Source organism: Microcebus murinus, chromosome 5, assembly GCF_040939455.1.
Source record: "Microcebus murinus isolate Inina chromosome 5, M.murinus_Inina_mat1.0, whole genome shotgun sequence".
NCBI lineage: Eukaryota > Metazoa > Chordata > Mammalia > Primates > Cheirogaleidae > Microcebus > Microcebus murinus.
Window position 1 is genome coordinate 57,169,206 of NC_134108.1, and position 20,975 is coordinate 57,190,180.

The following is a 20,975-nucleotide window of genomic DNA, read 5'->3' on the forward strand; positions in this document are numbered from 1 at the left end:
ACAATCAAAAGCTGTATCATTTCACATTTCACAATTGAAGGAGCCTTCATTCTCACTTACCTAGGGTGCAACAGTCAAAACTCAGCGAATAATACTGACTTCTGAAAACCCAACACAATGGGTCAGAAACAAGTTATTATTTGATAATTGAAGAGCAATTGTTTACTTCCATTTCTTTTTTAATACAGAAAATATTATGATTTTAAAGACTTAAATGATTTTAAACCAACAGACTTTTTTCTAATAGCATTCCCAATAGTTCTCAAATAATTGATCAGTGAACTATTTTAATTTATATATATTAAGAAGTATAAAGAGCTTTAGCATTTAGTCAAAGTAGAAAATAAAAAGGGTGACTATTAAATTTAGTTTTGTGCCTTTATATAGCTTTTCTATGCAGAAGCATATTTATATGCAGATTTACAGAGGTGGTTTGACAGAAATTCTCTACATCTTTTGTATGTTTGGCAATGATATGTATATATGTTTACTTCCAAGTGAAGTTAATAATGAACACTTCTACATATCTAATTAATACTTGGGTATTTGTCGTTATGTGAACTCATAGTTGTATCCCGCCTTTGTGATTATTCAATTCTAGGTGCTCATTTAAATTTTGATCATCAATTAATATATAAATAAATGAATAAAAACTGCTTGTATATTAATATACTTCTGGCTGGTAGCTTCTACTTTGAGGGTTTTCTTGTATGAAGGATTTCATATTTTCTTTATATAAATAGTTTCTCCTGAACAAAGACCGAAGATTTTAGAATTAGTAAAATGTGTCCTAAATATGGCCAGTAGTTTGGTGGCACTCATTATCATATCAAATGCTCAGAAATCTAGGCCCTTGCATTATACTTGAAGTTCCAGGAATTACTGCTTTTCATGGGTTATAATACCATAGGGTCACGGAATCTTGGATCTCAAAGATACTTTAGAGATTATCTTATCAAATGTTAAAGATAAGAAAAATGAACCACAGATAGATGAAATTTTCAACACAATCCAGCATGTGTCCAGAGACCCCCACCTAATGAGCAACTAGAAACCAGCCCTGAGTTCTTTCTACCAAACTTCAGTCCCTCCCTCGAGAGACAATGGAAAAAACTAGTGAGAAAACTACAGTTAACACTTAATGGCTATAACAAATACTTGAAAGTTTAGTAAGTAGAGCAAGATTATATAATCATACTTTTATAAGTTGTAGAATTAAAAAAAACTGACTTCATAATTTACTTGTATTTCTTGTCAGGATGGTAGAGATTAATTTCCCATTTGCTACATAGGAGTTCTATGGAATCAGCCCAAAGCAAAATAGAGACATTAACAATTTTTTTTACTGCCCCCAATATTTTGTTGACACCTCTCTACACCAAAAATTTAGTTCATTCCTCAGAAATCTTCCTCTCTCACCTAAAGTTAGGAACTAGACTACAGTTACAACTCCTTTAAGACTTCACTCTAGCAGGGATAGCATCAAATTTTTTCATTTGCTTTTTTAGCAATTAGTTCAAATGAGCTATAGTCCATTCAAAAGACTATGATGTTTAATTGGTATCTTGATTTCTGGCATTTATAGGTTTATCATTTATCATATATTTACAGAACTTTCTACTTCCAATGTACTGTGCTGGGTCCCACTAAGAATTTTTTTTTTTTTTGAAATGCCTAAAACATTACCCCATCTCAAGAACTGAAAATCCAATGTCTGCTGCGCTTCCAATGATCAACTGTCCCTACTTCAGTGTACCAGAGAACAATCAGGCTGAGTGCACTGGCTCACACCTGTAATCTTAGCACTCTGGGAGGCCGAGTCAGAAAAATTGCTTGAGCCCAGGAGTTTGAGACCAGCCTTAGCAAGAGTGAGACCCAGTCTCTACTAAAATAGAAAAATAAACTGGGCATCAGCCTGTAGACCCATCTTGGGAAGCTGAGGCAAAAGAATCACCTGAGTGCGGGAGTTTGAGGTTGCAGTGAACTATGATGATGCCAGGGCATCAGAGTCTACCCAGAGCAAGCCTCTGTCTCCAAAACAAAACACAGAAAATAATCAACAATGTTTTTTCAATTCTAAAATACAATTGATCATAAACTACACCATTAATTTAATAACTGCTTTGGTAAGAAAAAACATAATATTAAACATTCATATTAACAGTATGACATACCCCAATTGCAGAAACATATATGGAAAAATGCACATCACAGAACTGAGGGGAAGAAAAACAGTATTGACAACTCATTAATGCATTTTCTTCCAAGATTAAATGTATCATCTTTATCAGATTAGTCCAGATAAGAGGAAATGATGTTTTCAACTAGCACAACGACAATAAATTTGTATACATTTAGCTCCCACTTTTTGAGTGCATGCAGTATAGCAGGCATTGTGCCTAAGCTCATATAATCCTCACACTAACCTTCAGAGCTACATACTATTGCTGTCCCCATTTTACATGTGAAGAAAACAGGGCTTGGAAATGTTAAGTAGCCTGTGGTTACTCATCTAGTAATGGGCAGGCTCAGGATTCAAGGCCTTTCTGATGCTCTTATTCACTATGCCAGTGCTTCTCAAACTTTATAGTGGATGATGTCACTTGGAGATATTGTTAAAATGCAGATTTTGAGTTAGTAGGTCTGGGGTACAATCTGAGATTCTGCATTTCACCAGCTCTGGGGTGATGCCGGTGCTGCTGGTCCACAGACCGTACTTTAAGCTGCAAGGAGTTGTGTCCAGTGGAAATGCAAGGGAGGAAAGAGATGGGAGAAAACTTCCAAAATAAAGTTGGTTATGTGGCATGAGGAAGAGGGAAGGAGAGGAAATAATTTTGAGGTTTCTAGCCAATGGGAAAGCTGCCATTTGACATAGGAACCCAGGAGAAGGATCAGCCACAATCTGAATTCATTAAATGAAGTTTCTGCCCATTTGTTCCTAAATCAATATTAAAAAGAAAAGGAACTCAAATTTTTTAGTAATTATCAACATCAGGCTACTAGTAGAAGTTAACAGTGCCTAAATGTCTACTTAGTTATTCAAGTCTGTTGTTTATTAGCAACACGGCCACATAATAATTTCTCTGGTTTTGTAAAATCACTATCAACCCTCTATAGCTTCAATCCACCCCATCTGTAGAAAAATTGTCTTCCATGAAACTTAGGAGGGGGAGAGCACAACAGGAGGTGAGTGGTGGGCAAAGCTTCACGGGTATTTACAGCGGCTCCCCTCCCCATCGCTCCCATCACTGCCTGAACTCTTCCTTCCCCTCCACCATCATGGAAAAATTGTCTTCCAGGAAACTGTCCCTGGTGCCAAAAAGTGTGTGGACCACTGCTCTATAGTTTTGTGTCATTACATAAAATCAAGATTGATGTTGAGATGGAAAAGTATAATACAGACACCAGGGATTAATTATTGCATAAAGAGAACAAACAGAGAAGTGAGAGAGAGGAGAAAACCTGTGTTTGCATCCCTCAGTTGCTACTTACTACCCACAAGACTTCGAGCAAGTTCTGTAACTGCTCTAACCCTTAGTTCCCCATCCATAAAGTAAGGATGATAATATCACCTATTTCAAACTGTTTTTGTAAGACATGAACACTGCCTAGATGGTGTAAATACTCAGTTCTTAAGTATCATCATGTCCATCATCATCATTGTGATCACTTAAAAATACATAATTGAGAAACATATTTTGCAATTCTTCCCATTGAGAAGTAGCATCTTTCCCCTCATATCTTGAATCTAAGCTGCCTCGTAACTTCCTTTGACAAATAGATTATGGCACAAGTAGCCTTGTATAAATTCCAAAGCCTAGGTCTCAAGAGGCCTGGTAACTTCTACCTTTGCCCTCTTGAATCCTGCATGACACACCATGTAAGAAAGCCAGTCTCGCCTCCTGGAAGTTGAGAGGCCACACGGAGAACTGAGGCACTGAGGTGGTTGCCAATACCAACTGCCAGACACACGAGTGAGACCATCTGGACCTGACGGCTAATCTGACTGTCCAGCATTCGTAGCCACGTGAGTGACCCAGGTATAATCGGCAGAGGAACCATCCAACCAATTCAGCATTGTGAGGAATAATAAATTGTTGTTGTTTTAAGTCATAAGCTGCAGGGTGATTTGTACCACACCAATAGATAACCAAAATAGCATCCATGAAAGTAAAAATTAATAAAATGGTCTTTGTGGTAAAAAAAAAAAAAAAAAGTTGTGAGTTTCTAAGGCATTGCAGTTATTATGCATCTTGATTCGTTCATTCATTCCTTTATCCTAGCATATTCCATTGTAATATGCTAGGTGCTCAATAAATATTTATAGAACAAAGATAAAATATAAGTTTCAGATATAACTTGATGAAAACATTTTCCTGCCCTTACAGAGTTTACAGTCCAGTTAGCATTAAAAACACTAACACAAAAATAAGTCTATGGTTATAAATTATAAAAGGTACCTCTAGGAGAGGATAACAGAGCAAACCTTTGCTACATTGGGCAGTGTTTCGTCAGTGTTTAGCACAGCTGTGAAATAAATTCACTTCCAGCAATTTTATTCTAAAAGAAATAGCTATTGCATCTAATTCAAAATGTTTAAAGTATGAGGAAACTGTTGTTCTGTCTCTTTTCTATTTAAAAGGATAGATATAAATAAACTGTCTACAGAGATAGGGAAAACAGATGGATTTGAAAATTCAAGCTCACACTGAATGTAATTAACTTGGAAAAGGAGAGAAACCAACGATGCCTGAGATCATAGGTGCTGGGAGACAGGCAAAGGGCTAACTTATTTTTAACACCACAGTAGTCTCAGCAGTAAGGAAAATTCAAACTTGATTAAAGTCTCTGAAGAGGTGAAAGAGCAAATGAAGAGAGAAAAAAATGTGGTTATTGGAGAGTAATTAACATTTTGACCCAGTTGATAGCCCAAGTAGGTGTTTGCTGTGTTTAACAGAGATTAGGATTCCCAGGTCATTGCAAACGAGAAGGTCTCCTTAAAGCACTCTGTGTCTTATTTACTATCTGATTCTGAAAGAGGCACACCTGAAAAGAGAAATGGGATTAGGTGAAGCACTTCTTCAGCAGGAATGGCAGGTTGCCTTCTGCATAGATGGGCCAGATTTACATATTTGAAAGGAGCACTCTGGAATAATTGGCCCGGAGGGATAACAAGATGGTCCTTGGCCTTGAGGGAAAGAATACTTTGGGCTTTGATGGCAGTCATGTTCCAGGCTACTGGAATTGAGACTCAATTATAGCCTGATTTACAAAGCCTTTCCCAATTGAACCCCCAAGACCATTCCTCTACTCATCCTACAATTTGGTCAGTCGTACACATGGGAATACACATTTACAAAGCCATGGTTTTTGATGTGCCATTCTTGCCACCTGGAATACCCTTTCTCCCTTCACCTAACAAACTCTTACTCATTAGACCCAATTTAAATATTATGTCCTTCCATCCCATCCGCTAAGCAAGCCAAGTTAGCCATCTCCTTATTCGTACTTTCATAATACTTTGAGGCTTCCTCCATTATAACATAACCAGTAATATCATTTGTATATTTGTCTTACCCAATACATTGTAAGCTTCTCAAATCCAGAATGTATCTGACTCATCTTGTTATTTGTCGTGCCTAAGTATCTATCACATAATAGGTATTCAGAAAACAATTGATGGGATGAATAAATGAAAGAATTAATAAGAAAGGAGGGGGGACAAAGAATACTCCAAAGACTATTGGGGTGTGTTTGTGTGTGCTTGTTTGCATGTGTTGGGTATATATTTATATTCATATTTATATCCATATTCATAGTTAAATATGGGTGTGGAAAGATATCTACCTAGAATAACAAATAGAAAAATTTTCCATATAAACTGTGAAATGACTTTCATCATCCAGGTACCTTACAAATCTCTTTAAACCCCTTCTGTTCATTTCTTTATTCTAAATATAGTAAAAACACTGGTGTGTTTCACTTGTCTATTAATATCCTTACAGATATATTGCCTTTATTTGGATTTTAACTAGGGTTTTCTAAAAAGCAACTAATCTGCACTTTTTAAGATTTAATAAAAAAAATATAAAAGAGAGAGATAAAAAAGATTTGACGCAGCTTCAAATGCCTTACTGTGAATCTATGAGAAAGGTATTTAATAAATGATACAAGAGCTTAACTTAAAGCCTGCACCTCTGTAAACCAATTTCTAAACTTCAAAAATGCCTAGTACATTTTAAGAACATTTGAAAGTTCAAAGAATAACCTTTTCAATATTATATAATTAGATTAGGGATCAAGTGGAAAACACTGAGTTCTGTCTTCTTTTTCAATGAATCAAATTCCCATAAATGTTATCAAGCTAAATAAGCACAGGTTCTAAAGTTCGTTTCTACCCAGTGTCTTCTCTATGTGAATACTTTCCATATTGCTTCCATAGAATTATTATAATTTGATGGACCTCTGAAAAATAATTTAAATATATTCCTGCAGTCAAGATGTGTTTTTTAAATAATACTTATTTTTGTCTCTAAATTTATAAAAGGTATAAAAATGTTCACTATAGAGAATTTGGAAAACACATAAGGAATACTGCCACCATGGGGAACAGTATGGAGGTTCCTCAAAAACTGCAAATAGAACTACCGTATGATTCAGCAATCCCCTGCTGGGCATTTACCCAAAGGAAAGGAAAGCAACGTATTGAAGACACATTTGCACCGCTGTGTTTATTGCAGCACTATTCACAATAACCAAGATAGGGAATCAACCTACGTGTTCAACAACAAATGAATGGATAAAGACAATATGGTGCATAGACACAATGGAATATTATTCAGCCATAAAAAATGAAATCCTGTCATTCACAGCAATATGGATGGAACTGGAGGACATTAAATGAAATAAGCCAGGAACAGAAGTTAAACACTGCACATTCTCACTCATACATGGAAGATAAAAATAAAAAAAAAAAAAGTTGATCTCATGGAAGTAAAAAGTAGAACAGAGAATACTAGAGGCTTGGGAGGGTAGGGGAAAAGGAGAGATAGGAAAAGATTTGTTAGAGGATATAAAATTACTGGTAGATAAGAGGAGTAAGTTCTAGTGTTCTATACCACTGTAGGATGACTATAGTTAATAATAATATATTATATAGTTTCAAATAGTTAGAAGGAGAATATTGAATGTTCCAACACAAAGAAATAATAAATGTTTGAGATAATGGCTATGCTAATTATCCTGATCTGATCATAACATTTTACATGTATGGAAACATCACTATGTACCGCATAAATAAGCACAATTATTATGTGTCAATTTAAAGAAAAAAGCAACTCAATAAAAGGAAAAAGAATCACCCCAATTCAGCAACCTGAGATAACCATTGCTAATATTTTATTATAATAACATTTCATTGCAAAAGTAAAAATAGAAAACTTATAAATACAAAAGCAAAAAAAATAAAATAAAATCACAATGCTTTCTACATTGTTTTTTTCTAAGCATGTATGTTATTTTAACACAATTTGGACCATGGGATATATTCTTAAATAGAATTAGGTTACGCTCAGCTTTTTGAGGTTATAACTAAAACTGCAATGGACATTTTTGCATGTAAGTTATTTGTCTGAGTTTTTGACTACTTATTTAGAACAGATTTCATAGAAGAGTAATAAATAAATCAAAGAGTACACACTTTTTAAAATTCTAAATACACACTGCCAAGATACCTTCCAGAAAATTTGTCACCATAGATAGAATCACCTACCTGCAGTAGATAACAGCATCTGTTTCTCATGTCCTCAATACTATTTGGTATTACTATTTTTCTTCTCTACTAATATGACAGGTCAAAATTATTTCTCAATGATTTTCTGTGTTTCTTTGATTTCTAAAACTATGCATTTTTCACATGTTAATTGTCCATTTATATTTCATTTACTATGAATTAAGCTCCTTGAAGACAGAGTGTTTGTCTTATCCAAGACCCTCCGAATCTGTCCTATATAATCACTCAATAACTGCCATAAGGTAAAATGGTAGTTTCATACACTTCAGCCATTTTTACACTGGTTTTTAATGTTTTTCTCATTGATTTTAGAAAGCTGTTTATCCACTAAATGTTTGTTGTAATTATTTTCCCCCAATTTCTCATTTTCCTTTTAATCTTGTTTATGGTGTTCTTTGATGAACGGTCTTTCATTTTTGTGTAGTCAGATTCATTAGCTTTTTTTCCTTGTGGTTTCTTCCCTATGTGTATGCTTTTATGCTTTATAAAATCCTTTTCCATTCTAAGATGATTTTAAGTATTAATATAATATACAGTTATTGTTAGGCAGAGAGGTAGTTATTACTTCTGTAAATGTGTTTAATTTGCAGCACTATTCACAATAGCCAAGATATGGAATCAACCTACGTGTTCAACTACAGATGAATGGATAAAGACAAGATGGTGCATAGATACAATGGAATATTATTCAGCCATAAAAAATGAAATCCTGTCATTCACAGCAATATGGATGGAACTGGAGGACATTAAGAGAAATAAGCCAGGAACAGAAAGTTAAACACTGCACGTTCTCATGCAGTGAGATTCGTTGCCTCATGAGAATAGCTTATGAACTAACTGGTGTGTTCTGGCAGTCCCTAAGGAGAGAGGATGTGAAACACTGGAGAAGGAACATTTTTCTTTACAAGTATTTTTTTAATTGATGTATAATAGATGTACATAGTATTGGGGTGCATGTGATAATACGTTCATATAATAATACAATAGTCATCCCACTTATCTATCAAACACTAGTTCTTATTTCTTCTATCAGACTATATATTTGTACCCATTAATCAACTTCTGTTCATCACTCTTTCTCCTCTACCCTTCCCAGACTCTAGTAACCACCAATCTAATCTCTATCTTCATGAGATCCACTTTTTTAACTCTCACATGAGTGAGAACATGTGATATTTCTCTTTCTGTACTTGGCTCATTTCACTTAGCATAATGATCTCAAGTTTCATTCATATTGCTGCAAATGACAGGATTGCATTCTTTTTGTGGGTGAATAATATTCCATCATGTATATACCACATTTCCTTTACCCATTCATCTGGTGATGGTCACTTAAGTTGATTCCATATTTTGGCTATTGTGAATAGTGCTACAATAAACATGGGAGTACAGATGTCTTTTCAACATATTAATTTCCTTTCTTTTGAATATATATCCAGTAGTGGAATTGTTGGATCATATGGTGGTTCTATTTGTAGTTTTTGAGGAACCTCCATACTGTTCTCCATAGTGGCTGTACTAATTTACATTCCCACCAACAGTGTACAAGGGCTCCCCTTTCTCCACAACCTTACCAGCATCCGTTATTGCCTATCATTTTTATAAAAGCCATTTAGCTGAGGTGAGATGATATTTCATTGTAGTTTTGATTTGCATTTCTCTGATGATTAGTGATGCTGAGCACTTTTTCACATGCCTGTTGGCCGTTTGTATGTCTTCTCTTGAGAAATTTCTATTCAGATCTTTTGCCCATTTTTAAGTCAAATGATTTGTCTGTTTGCTATTGAGTTGCTTGAGCTTTTTATATAATCTGGTTATTAATGTCCCTTGTCAGACAGGTAGTTTGAAAGTATTTTCTCCCATTTTTCAGGTTGTTTCTTCAAATATTTTTTCTTTTAATAAATTGTTTGCTGTGCAGAAGGTTTTCAGCTTCATGTAATTCCATTTGTCTATTTTTGCTTTGGTTGCCTGTGCTTTGAGGTCTTACCAAAAAAAATCTTTGCCCAAATCAATGTCCTGACAGCATTTTCCCAATGTTTTCTTCTAAGTAATTTCATGGTCATACTTGCAGGGATCATTTGTAGAGTTTGTTACAAGGATTCTTAATCTGTGTGAATCTCTGAGTCTATAAAATTCAATGTGTACTTTTCTTGGTAGGGTCTGAAAGCATCTATGGGGCCCAAACAGTTAAGAATCCTTAAAAATTCTTCAAAGAATTTTCATGCTATCTGGATTCCCCAATCTTTAAACTTTAACAATTTTCCTGCAAAGGCAGAGTTTGACACTCCAAGAAAAGGAAGAGGAATAAGGCTAAAGATTAGTAACTGAAGTTTTTAATCTGAAGAACAAATTCAACACAAGATTTTCTGAAGTTGTTACTGTACTGAGCCCACACTTTGCCAGTGATCAATTCGAACACTGGGTGCCAGCCTTACGTTGATGCCAGCCCGTGTGCATGTCATTGAAAAATTCAGTAGATCATAAGGCTAAATATGTCAGTCTTTTCACATAATCTAGACTCATAGAATTTCCCAATTGGATGAGAACTTACAAACCATCTAATCCTATATCTCTATCCTCCTCCACGGCGTCTTCAACAAGCAGTCACCAAGTTCATGGCTTAACATTTCTAGGGATGGGGAACTCTTTTCTTCTTGAGATAATTCATGGAAGAATTTCTCCCTCCAGCCCCTATTTCATGAAGACCTAAGTTTTCCATTTATCTTCCTGAAACAATATAGCCCAGATAATCAGACACATCTGCAGGAAATCTACTGAAACAACTTTTCAGGCCTTTTAAATAAATGAACGGAGGCATAATCAAAACAGCATGTCAGTGCTCTGTGTAGATTCATGCTGAAAGGTTTATGAAACAGTGTGAGATTTTGAATATAGAGAACTCTTTAGAAATGAAAGCACAGTTTAAGTTATAAAAATCATATAGGGCAGTATGAGCTATACTGATTTTTAGACCTCCTAACTTGTGGAAACAGGAATAGTAGTTAATTTCTGTGTAGGGGATCAATAAAGTATAAGGTCAGGCTATTTCCACAAAACTGGCCACACATTTTGACAAAGCCAAGCAATTGGGCAGAGATATTCTCTGTTTTAACTTGAGGAAAAACTCCAATGTCAACAAGGCAAATGTCTGCATGCTTTCTGGGTTTCCCAACACCAGATGATGACAGAAAACAGACAGTCATTTAGATTCCTGTAGAACAATGGAAGTGGAATACAACTGAGTGTGCAGTTATCTTCTAGCACAAATATGCATGCAAAAACTCCCGTGAAGTAACTTCAGCCTCTTGTAATGCTCATTTAAATAATAAGCTTATTATTTGTCAAAAAATAGCATATGTACCAGGTATGGGAATTAGAATATTAATTTTTACATCAGTCGCAGTAACAAAGAGAGGAAAGTTCAATCAGAAACCCCATGGGGGAAGCAGTGCTCAATTACAGTGAACTAAGAGGCAGCTTGTTATAAACTTTTACCTCCACGAGGCCCCTAAAGAAAAGAACTCTGCTCTACCACTTTTCTGAATCTTGTGCTTTGAGTTCCTATTTTGAATAATTTCTATGTAAGGTTTTGGCATGGAGATTTTTTTAATGTTTATCTATTTATTTAGAATACATACTAATAGTGGTTTTCAAGCTACAGGTTGCTACCAGAAAAACATGAAACCAACTTAGTAGCTCTCAACCAGCTGATTTTCCTTTTTCTCCCCTTAATTAATAGAATATAGCATAGTTGTGTATTCAGTATATGTTCATATGTGTGGTATGCACACATGCACACACGTGTGTGATATAAAATATATTTCCTACTCTAGGTCAAAGTCAAATACATTTGAAAGACATTCTTCTGTGTAAAGAGAGTTTAGATAGACAGATTCTAATTTATTTAAGAAATATTATGCCCCTGTCACCAAAAGCCAGACATGATAATATTTTTCTAAAAAGTCTTTTCTGCAATATGCTATCAAAGAATTTTTTAATTACTTCATTAATCTTCAAAACTCTCCTGTATGTGAGAACTGGACATATATTAAATGATGCTGTCAACTTTACCTCAAGAGAATGGATTTCTACAAATAATAGCTACCAATTTTTATTTACCAAACCAAAAATTTTTCCAGAACATAAAATAAGATTTCAGAATTGTGACTAAGAATGCAATGCAAACTGATTTATTTCTGATGAAAACAACCTACACCAGGTCAAATCACTGACTCAGAAAACATAAGCCACCATCTATGTAGCATGCCTTTTTTAACTTTCTTCTCTCCACAGCAAAGTCTCAGTTATCTAAGAATGGACTATCTGTATTATGAGTTATTCATGTAAAACTCTCATATACACCAGCCACATACACATTTTCCCATTACCATGGTCTCTTTGCCTCTTTGGCTAAGATATAAAATGCCAAACACTTGCCTAAACCACAGTTGGGTATCCAATCTACTTGAGCACCATGACTTACTTGCCTAATTGAACCTCTGATATTAGCCAAGGCCTCTTCCAACCCTACCATGTACCTGTCCTTCCTAGTAAATAGCTTTCTGCCAAGCCCTGCACCTGCCCTTCCTTCCTATCCTCTTTGCTTATATCACATTGTCTCACCTATAAATTCAAATGCTATGCATTTGATTATGGAGCTTTGTGGTAAGTTACAAACATCATAGAATGAATGTGAGATTCAAATACAGTAAACTTCATCTTGAATCTTGGTCCAAATGCAGTTGGAACTTTCCCTCAGAACATACAGATATTCTGACAATTCTTAAGTGACTTAGTGATTACAAAAACACTATGAGCATTTGCCTATGGTGGTATGCTTAGGAACAGAATTAAACATACCTGACTCTTTTCTATGATTCCCTCAATTCCAATGGACCCTCAACTAACTCCACTGATTGCACAAAAGAAAGAGCCTCTTAATTAGGAGTCATGAGAATGTTATATCTCCTATTTTCTATAATGATTGACCAAAAGTCCTATTCTCCCACTACAAAAGTGGTAAAGAATAGATCTAGATATTAATAATAAATAGATCACCTAACAGAACTTCGGAGCTATGTAAGAGTGGGAGGAAGACAGGCATTATATGGGACCAAATACTTGGAAAAGATATAATCGGACTTTGAACAATTAATAAGAGGTGATAATGAAGAGTACAAATTAATAAGAGGTGATAATGAAGAATATAAAGAAAATGTGGGTGCCACTAACCTGCATTTCAAGCTAAACCCTGTGTCTTGAGTGAATCTCTAGAAAAAGAGTAAGCTCTTCAAAGCAAATTGTTTGCAAACCAATTTTCAATAGTTCACTTGTTACAGTAAAAAAAATACTTTTCAAGTAGCAAATGGGTAGAATAAAATTATGTGCTAACATGGCCATTTGTATTTAATTAGTCACTCAATTCTGTCAAACTTCTGGTCAATGTAGTAAAGAGGAAAATAGATAAGTAGTTATTTGGCCTAACTGATTAGCCAATCCAGTTTAAATTGTTGATTTCTTCACTTCACATAAAGCCACCTCTCAGCCACTTTCAAAATAATAAGAAAGCAAGGATTCAAATGCCTTGCATTTGTTTCTGTTGTCAATGTATTAGCTCCAGTTCTACCATAGTGTGAGCAGGGATATGTAGTGTCCACCCCAGTTTTTCAGCACTAGTATGTAGGATAAAAGAGAGAATGAAATACCCCAGGAAGGAGAGTTTTTGGTAGAAAGAGGTACTGGAAGCAGAAGGGGCCAGCAGGCAGAAAGACTACAGTCAGCTAGGCAGAGGTTGGTCTCCAAGGATGCATGGAGGTTCCTTTTCTGTTGAACAGTTACAACAGATGACAGATCAGAAGGACTAATTCATAGACCAGTAAATTAAGCTTTGAATTATGTGGAGAAAGAAACTCAAAGAAAATATTAGACTTTGGACATGTGAGAGGGCTTACATTTTATATCTCAAGGAAATATAAACACCACATTCTGGTGAAATAGAATATACTCATTATATTATCAAAATCAATTAATTTCCCAAATTCTTGAGGTGAGCTACAATATTCTCAATATCCTTGATGCAACAATTTTCTGTAAAAATGCATTATATCTGAGTCATTATTGACTCTACCACCTTCAGTACTTCCCATTTGCAAAAAATACAGAGCTATCACCCTCCAGTCCATCTACAGAGCACTCTTCCAGCTGCACATGTCTCACTTAAGTGTCTTTGGCAGTTCAGCTAAAACATCTCACCTCCTCTTACCTCCTGGTGGTATCTGGCAGCCGCAAAATCATTGATAGCAACTTCAGCAGCATCCTCAGAAGTTTAGCAGCATGATCCCAATAGCAGTGGCTACAGTGACAGTAGCAATGGTACTATAGCTGATCTCTGGGTAACATACCCTTTTCTGAATTGCTCCTTCATCCTTCTAGCAAGTTTGTAACCAATTCCCTGCATTAATTCCTTTCTGCTTGAAATACCTGAAGTGATTTCTATTTTCCTTATTGGACCCTGATTAATAGAGACAGTACTTATCCTCGTTGGTCATCTTCCCCTTATATTTTGCTCATCTCTTCCTTATAGTTATTAATTTATGAATTAAATGTTCAGTTCAAGTTTATAGGATTCCTATAAGACAGTATTAGACACAGGCATATTTCCTTTCCCCTGCCCTCATATCATTTCCCAATCTTTTCTTCAGGAAAGGTTTGGCATCTGAGTACAAAATTGTTCATATTTTCCTTTATATATGTACACTATGACTAGAAAAACTTGCTAGAGGGAAGTTAATGAATTATTCTTGATGCTGACTTTTTTCCAGGAAAAAGAAGATAACTTGAATCACTTCAAAGGGGACACTTAGAAGACAATGAAGATCTTAAACGTTTGTTCCACATGACCTAGCATGGTAGTTCTAACAAAAGACAGAGAACAGAGAAAAGAATGCCCATGCTGAGTGCTTATTGCTAAGCATCTTCTGCTCATGATGATTTGGAGGTATTCTTTTTCCAGCAGAGCAAAACTTCAGCTTTATAAACACATCTAAAAATATTATCCTGATTACATAGCATACCTCTTAAATATCATAATAAGAAAATAATCACTTTTACTAGTAAAGAAACTTTAAACCAATTATTCCTTACTTTTATAACTCTCCAATAGCTATTAAATGGCCCATAGTGCCCATTTATACCCAAGGGGATTCAATTGATTGGTCTGAAAATTGACTAGCCTCTGTTTTGATCTTCTTATGATAGGATAACCACTTAAGAAAGTAAGATCTTTATTTTTACCAGTCCACCATTTTCTATAAAACCGACAAAGAGACCAGCTGGCAGAAGGGAAGCAAGAGCATTTGAAGATTAATTCTGCCGAATCAATTTAGAACGCTAACTTGGAAGTATAGCAAAAGCAGAACGTGTAAGTGAACATTAAATGAAATATAGTATTACATTATCTCTGAGATACATGTGGACCCTGAAACTATTGAAACCAAGCCTAAATGTGCTAAGTTTAGCATGAAACTTTTATTTTGGTAAATACAATACAAAAAAAATAATTTTTTAAGTTTGATTAAATGACTATATTACATTTTCCAAAGTCACCTTTTTGCCAATCTTCTTTTAAAATGATTATAATAGTAACTAATAGCATTGCTGCCTGAGGAATCAGAAATTATGTGAAGAGTCTTGAGAAACAATTACTACCTTTCTTTGAACTGTCAGATATATTTGAAAGCAATCAGTTAAGAGCATGGAAACAGAATCATGATCTCATGCTCTGAAGGCGCCAGTTAGTTCCAGTCAGTTTCATGGCAGTGGTTAGTTAATCCCAAACTCCAGATAACCACCTTGCAAATATATTCTACTGGTCCCAAGAAAATAGAATGAAACAATCAAAGAATGGTATTTAAGAATTTCACCAAACCTTAGAAATCTTTTCAAGACATTAAAAGATCTATTTAAAGTCCCATATCGATGGGTTAGGCAGCCAGGGCAAGAACCCAAAAGTCAGTTCATTTTGCCTCGGGCACACAACTGAACACCCAGGTAACATGAGTCAGCCCACGTAGGAAGGTATCTCTCAGAGCATGTCTTGCTGACACACCCTATTCATTCACCCGTCCTAGGTCTTCGGAGTCCATTCCACTCTGACAACAAATTCTGAGTTGTGCTTTAAAGTCAGTCTGGAGGTAAAGTATATGAGACTTATAAAGGTTTTAATCACATGTAACTTTTTTTAATTGCAAAATTTTACAGGGGTACAAACGTTACATACATTGCCTCTGCACCACCCAAATCAGAGCTACAAGCATGCCCATCCCAGATAGCGTGCACCACACCCATTAGGTGTGCATTTACCCAGCTCCTTTTCCCTCCTCCCACCTGCCTGACACCCAAAGAATGTTACTTCTGTATGTGCACATAAGTGTTGATCAATTAGTACCAATTTGGTGGAGGCTTATAAATTTATGTTTTCACAGCCTCTCTTTTTCCATTTTCACTGTTCCAGGTCCTCATCACCCTGTAACATGGACATAGTAAGGAGGCTGTTGGAATAACCTCCTCTAAAAGGAAAAATCTATACTCCCCACTGAAGTCAGGTTAATCTACAAAAACTACATCATAGCCCCATGACACCTCTTGTCTTTTCACTTGTCCAAATCCTCTGTCTCCCTCCAGACTGGGTCAATTAAGCCTGTTCTTACTCTTCGGTGATAACTCCCTCCACTGACTTTTCTTGTCATGTATTGCCTTTACCACTTGTGTGGCTTTTGTATACCACTTTGGCTTATTTGTCATCATTCATATTCATATTCCCAGGATCTCATTTTGTACCTCGGCACCTGGCATGGTACCACAATCACAGTAGGCAATCAATAAATCACTCGCTGGTTTTGGCAGTCAGTTAACAGAAAATATAAGCTTGGAAGTCAGGCTGACTTTGTTACAAACCCTGGCTCTCCCCTTCTGAGTCACAGTTCTCTGTAAAATAGAAGCAATAATACTTATCCTAAAGGTTTCTGTGAAAAATTGAGAGAAATACCAAAGTGACTAGTACAATAGCTGACATGTGCTTAATGCTCAATAATAGTATCTTTTATAATTAATAAAAATACAAGTCACATTAACAACTACATTGTTATAAACATTATTGATGAGTTTTAGTAATAATAAACCTGAACTTAGAATTCTCTAATTCTATTTCCACTATCCAATAATTATTGATATTATTATCAAACAAAATATTGAGCTTTTCTATTGGTGAGGATGTGGAGAAATTGGAACCCTGATGCACTGTTGGTGGAGATGTAAAATGGTACAGCCACTGTGGAAAACATGGTGGTTCCTCAAGAAATTTAAATAGAAGTGCCATATAATCCACCAATTCCACTTTGGGGCGCATACCCCAAAGAATTACAAACAGGATCTTAAAGAGATACTTGTACATCCATGTCCACAGCAGCATTATTCACAATAGCATCCACCGATGGATATCAGTGGATGAATAGGCAAGCAAAATGAGGTATATGTATACAATGGAATACTATTCAGCCCTAGAAAAGAAGGAAATTCTGAGATACCCTACAACATGAAGGAATCTTGAGGACATTACACTAAGTGAAATAAATCAGTCACAAAAAATACAAATACTGTATGATCCCACATCTATGAAGTATTTATAGTAGTCAAAATCATAGAGACAGACATTAGAACAATGATTGTCTAAGGCTGGGAGAGAGGAAATGAAGAGTTGCTATTTAGTGGGTATAAATTTTCAGTTTAGAAGATAAACAGTTATAAAGATGGATAGTGGTAATGGCTGTATAACATTATGAATGCATTTGGTACCACTGAACTGTACACTTAAAAGCAGTTAAGATGGTGAATTTTATGTTATATGTATTTTAACAGAAAAAATGGAAGAAAAGAAATATTACAAAAATGAAAGGATTTTGCAGATGTAATTAAGACCCTTAATCAGTTGACTGAGTTAACAAAAAGGGAAATCATCATGCATGGGTCTGACTTGAGTTCTTTAAAAGGGTCCAGACCCACAGAAAGAAATATAGTCCATGAGCTTACTTATATGTGGACCTAAAAATATTCAAATATACAGAGATAGATAACAAAACAGTGATTACCAGGGGTTGGGAGTGAGGGAGGAAATGGGTAAGATATAGGTCAGAGGATACAAAGCAACAGATAGATAAGATGAACAAATCTAGAATTCCAAGGTACAACATGAGGACTATAGGTAATAAAATTATACTGCATATGGGATGAATAGATTTTAGCTGCTCTTGCCACACAAAAAATTATGCAAGATGATGGATATGTTAATTCGTTATATATGTTAATTCATTATAGCGAAATAGTAAACTTTTAACTATCTACATGTGTCCCGTAACATCATGTTGTATACCTTAAATATTAACAATAAAATCTATTTGTCAAAGGTTGGGGGGGGACGTCCAGCACTTCCTGGAATTAGATACTTGAAGCAACAGAATGCTCTCTTGCTGGCCTTAAAGAAGCAAACATCCATGCTGTGGGCTGCCTATCAAGAGAGAGAGCCTCTACAGCTAAGGGCCTTGATTTTACAACTACAAGGAACTGAATTCTGCCAACAAACTGAATATGTCTGGAAGAGAACCCCAGGCTTCAGATGAAAATGCAGCCTGGTTTATCCCTTTATTTCAGTTTTGTAAGGCTCTAAGCAAAGAATCCAGCTATGCCCTGTCCAGACCTACAGAAATTATGAGATAATAAATGAGTATTGTCTCAAGCCACTAAAAAACATAAATAAATATTGAACTTGTCAAACTTGGTCAGCCAATATCTGTGTTTATGTACTATATCTATGAAATGTAAAAAGAGAGGATTTTCAATATTTTAATTATCATACTACATTTGTTTGATTCTTCCTTCTATTTATCATGAGCTTATTTTATTTTTCTGCAGCAAAGTGACATGTAACTACAGCTTGACAATTGTTTTACCTTTGATAGGCCAAATTGTAGTAGGGGCATTTTTAATCTTTGTCTTAACATCTACATGACATTTCAGTAAGGCACAGAGAAGACCATTGATTTTTCATGATGGAATTTTATTTTGCCTTTGAACGTTGGCAGATCAAGTGATCTATTGCCAAGGACCTTTACAAATGAAAAAATAAAAATTAGACAACTTCTGGAATCTTTTGATCCAGAAAAATGGCAAGTAGGCCTTATGACAACCAAGGCATCAAAATACAGTAGGCCTACCAGCAGAAGCCTCTATTTCCCCATTCCAATTATGTTTTCTTTAGGGATGAAATGCATTTTAAAGGCAGTTTCATTCATCACGTTTCAAACATCTCAAATAAATTCCTGTGACTATGGAAATCTTAGTAAACCCACTGGCTCACATGCAAGATACCACCATAACCCTAATCATTTTCCTCGATTGTCTTCAAGCCATTCACAGCACACACGTCTCTCCACGCAGAATGTCCTCCCTTAACTCACTGCCTTCTCGCAACACTCATCCCAGTGAGCCCACTGTGCAGCCTCCACCCTTCCCCAGTCGGATAGCTCTGCACTTGGTTACAGAGCACTAGGTTATACATTTTATTTGACTATCCTAAAATTACCTAATTGTAAGTATCACCTGTATGGTAAATAAATAAATAGTTAATAGATAGACAAATAGATTTTCAGGACCCTTCCCTGAAGATTCTGGTTTAGAAGTTTTGAAAAAAACTCTGGGATTCTTGCTTTTAACCGGACTCCAGATAACACTTATGACTGCATGCCTGATTTGATAGCATCATCTTAATTTGGAAATTGCAAACTCCCAGACTGTGAGCAGCAGCCCACAAGCTGTCTTTCAAAGTTTGAATGCCTCTAGGCAAGGCCTACAGTCACCAGTTCCCTCAGAGCCCACCCTTTCTAGTATTATTCCTTGAGACCTTGACCCTTTAAGTCACATGACTGTCACCTGAAGGCATCTGAGTCTGAGCTCTAGTAACTATCTATATATTCATGCATATAATTTTAATTCCTTAAAAATAAATAGAACAGATAAAGTAGAATCTTCTTTTTTTGCAATCCATCCAGCATTCCGGAAGGTTTGTTTGGGGTTTTTTTGTTTTGCTTTTTTTCCTTTGTGTCTTCTGTTTTCTGGGCAGTTGTTGTATCATTGTTTTTGAAGATAGTGGCCCTCCCAAAAGTATTCTCCGACAGACTATGTGAGCCTTTGAGGTACACAAATGGTAGGCTGACAAGCACTGGACTCTGATTTCACCATGATTCAGGGCTGGAGCAAGATGCCTTTTAGATCTGCAATATTAAGCCCCTCTGGCTTGAACTATCAGGCATCGTTCTCTGAAAGCAAAGACAATGGTATAGCAGGTATGTTGAAGCCGTTAGCATCCTGCTGAGACAACATCCTCTGTGCACTCAAATGGAGTATTTACTCAGGAAAAAAGTGCCATTCACTATTCTCTACTCCAGTGGAAAGTCTGGGTAATCCCCTTACCCTGCATAAAGCCCAGAGGATTGACCCCAGTGTTAACACACAGTCAATTTTCCAAGAGAGTTAGAGGATCAGGCTCACTTTTATTTTTATTCATTTTAACAATACTATTTTATAAGGTCCAGAAAAGAATGGCAAAGAAGAAGGAAAATGCAATCCAGGAGGAACTTACTGGGGTTGAAATATATAAGTATAGATATAGATATATACATAGGCATAGACATAGACAAAGGTATAGATATAGATATATTCATGAGAGACTTTGTTGAATCAGAGGAAACATTTATACTGCTGCATGAGAGATTTTAGTTGATTAGGGGTAAGTTGTCAATTGAGAGTAAAATAACTTCCGGTGAGGGTCATAATTTGTTGCTTCCCAGAACTGCCCCCCAAAAATGCAAAGAGCCCTGAGTTCTAGGTGTCTCCAACTTTCGTCTACCCACAAGTAGCAGGAGAATTGAAATGTGTCCTATTTTCAACAAACATATCCCAACTGTTTATTTTGTGGCAAGGACAGTTCTATGTCCTAGGATCTAAAGATAAATAAGTCACTGCCCTCAAAGTTGAAACAGAATAATAAAATTATTAAGACATAGTAAGTGCTATCTATTAGAGACACATGTAAGATGATTCTGGGTACAGAAGATAAATTAATTCTACCTTC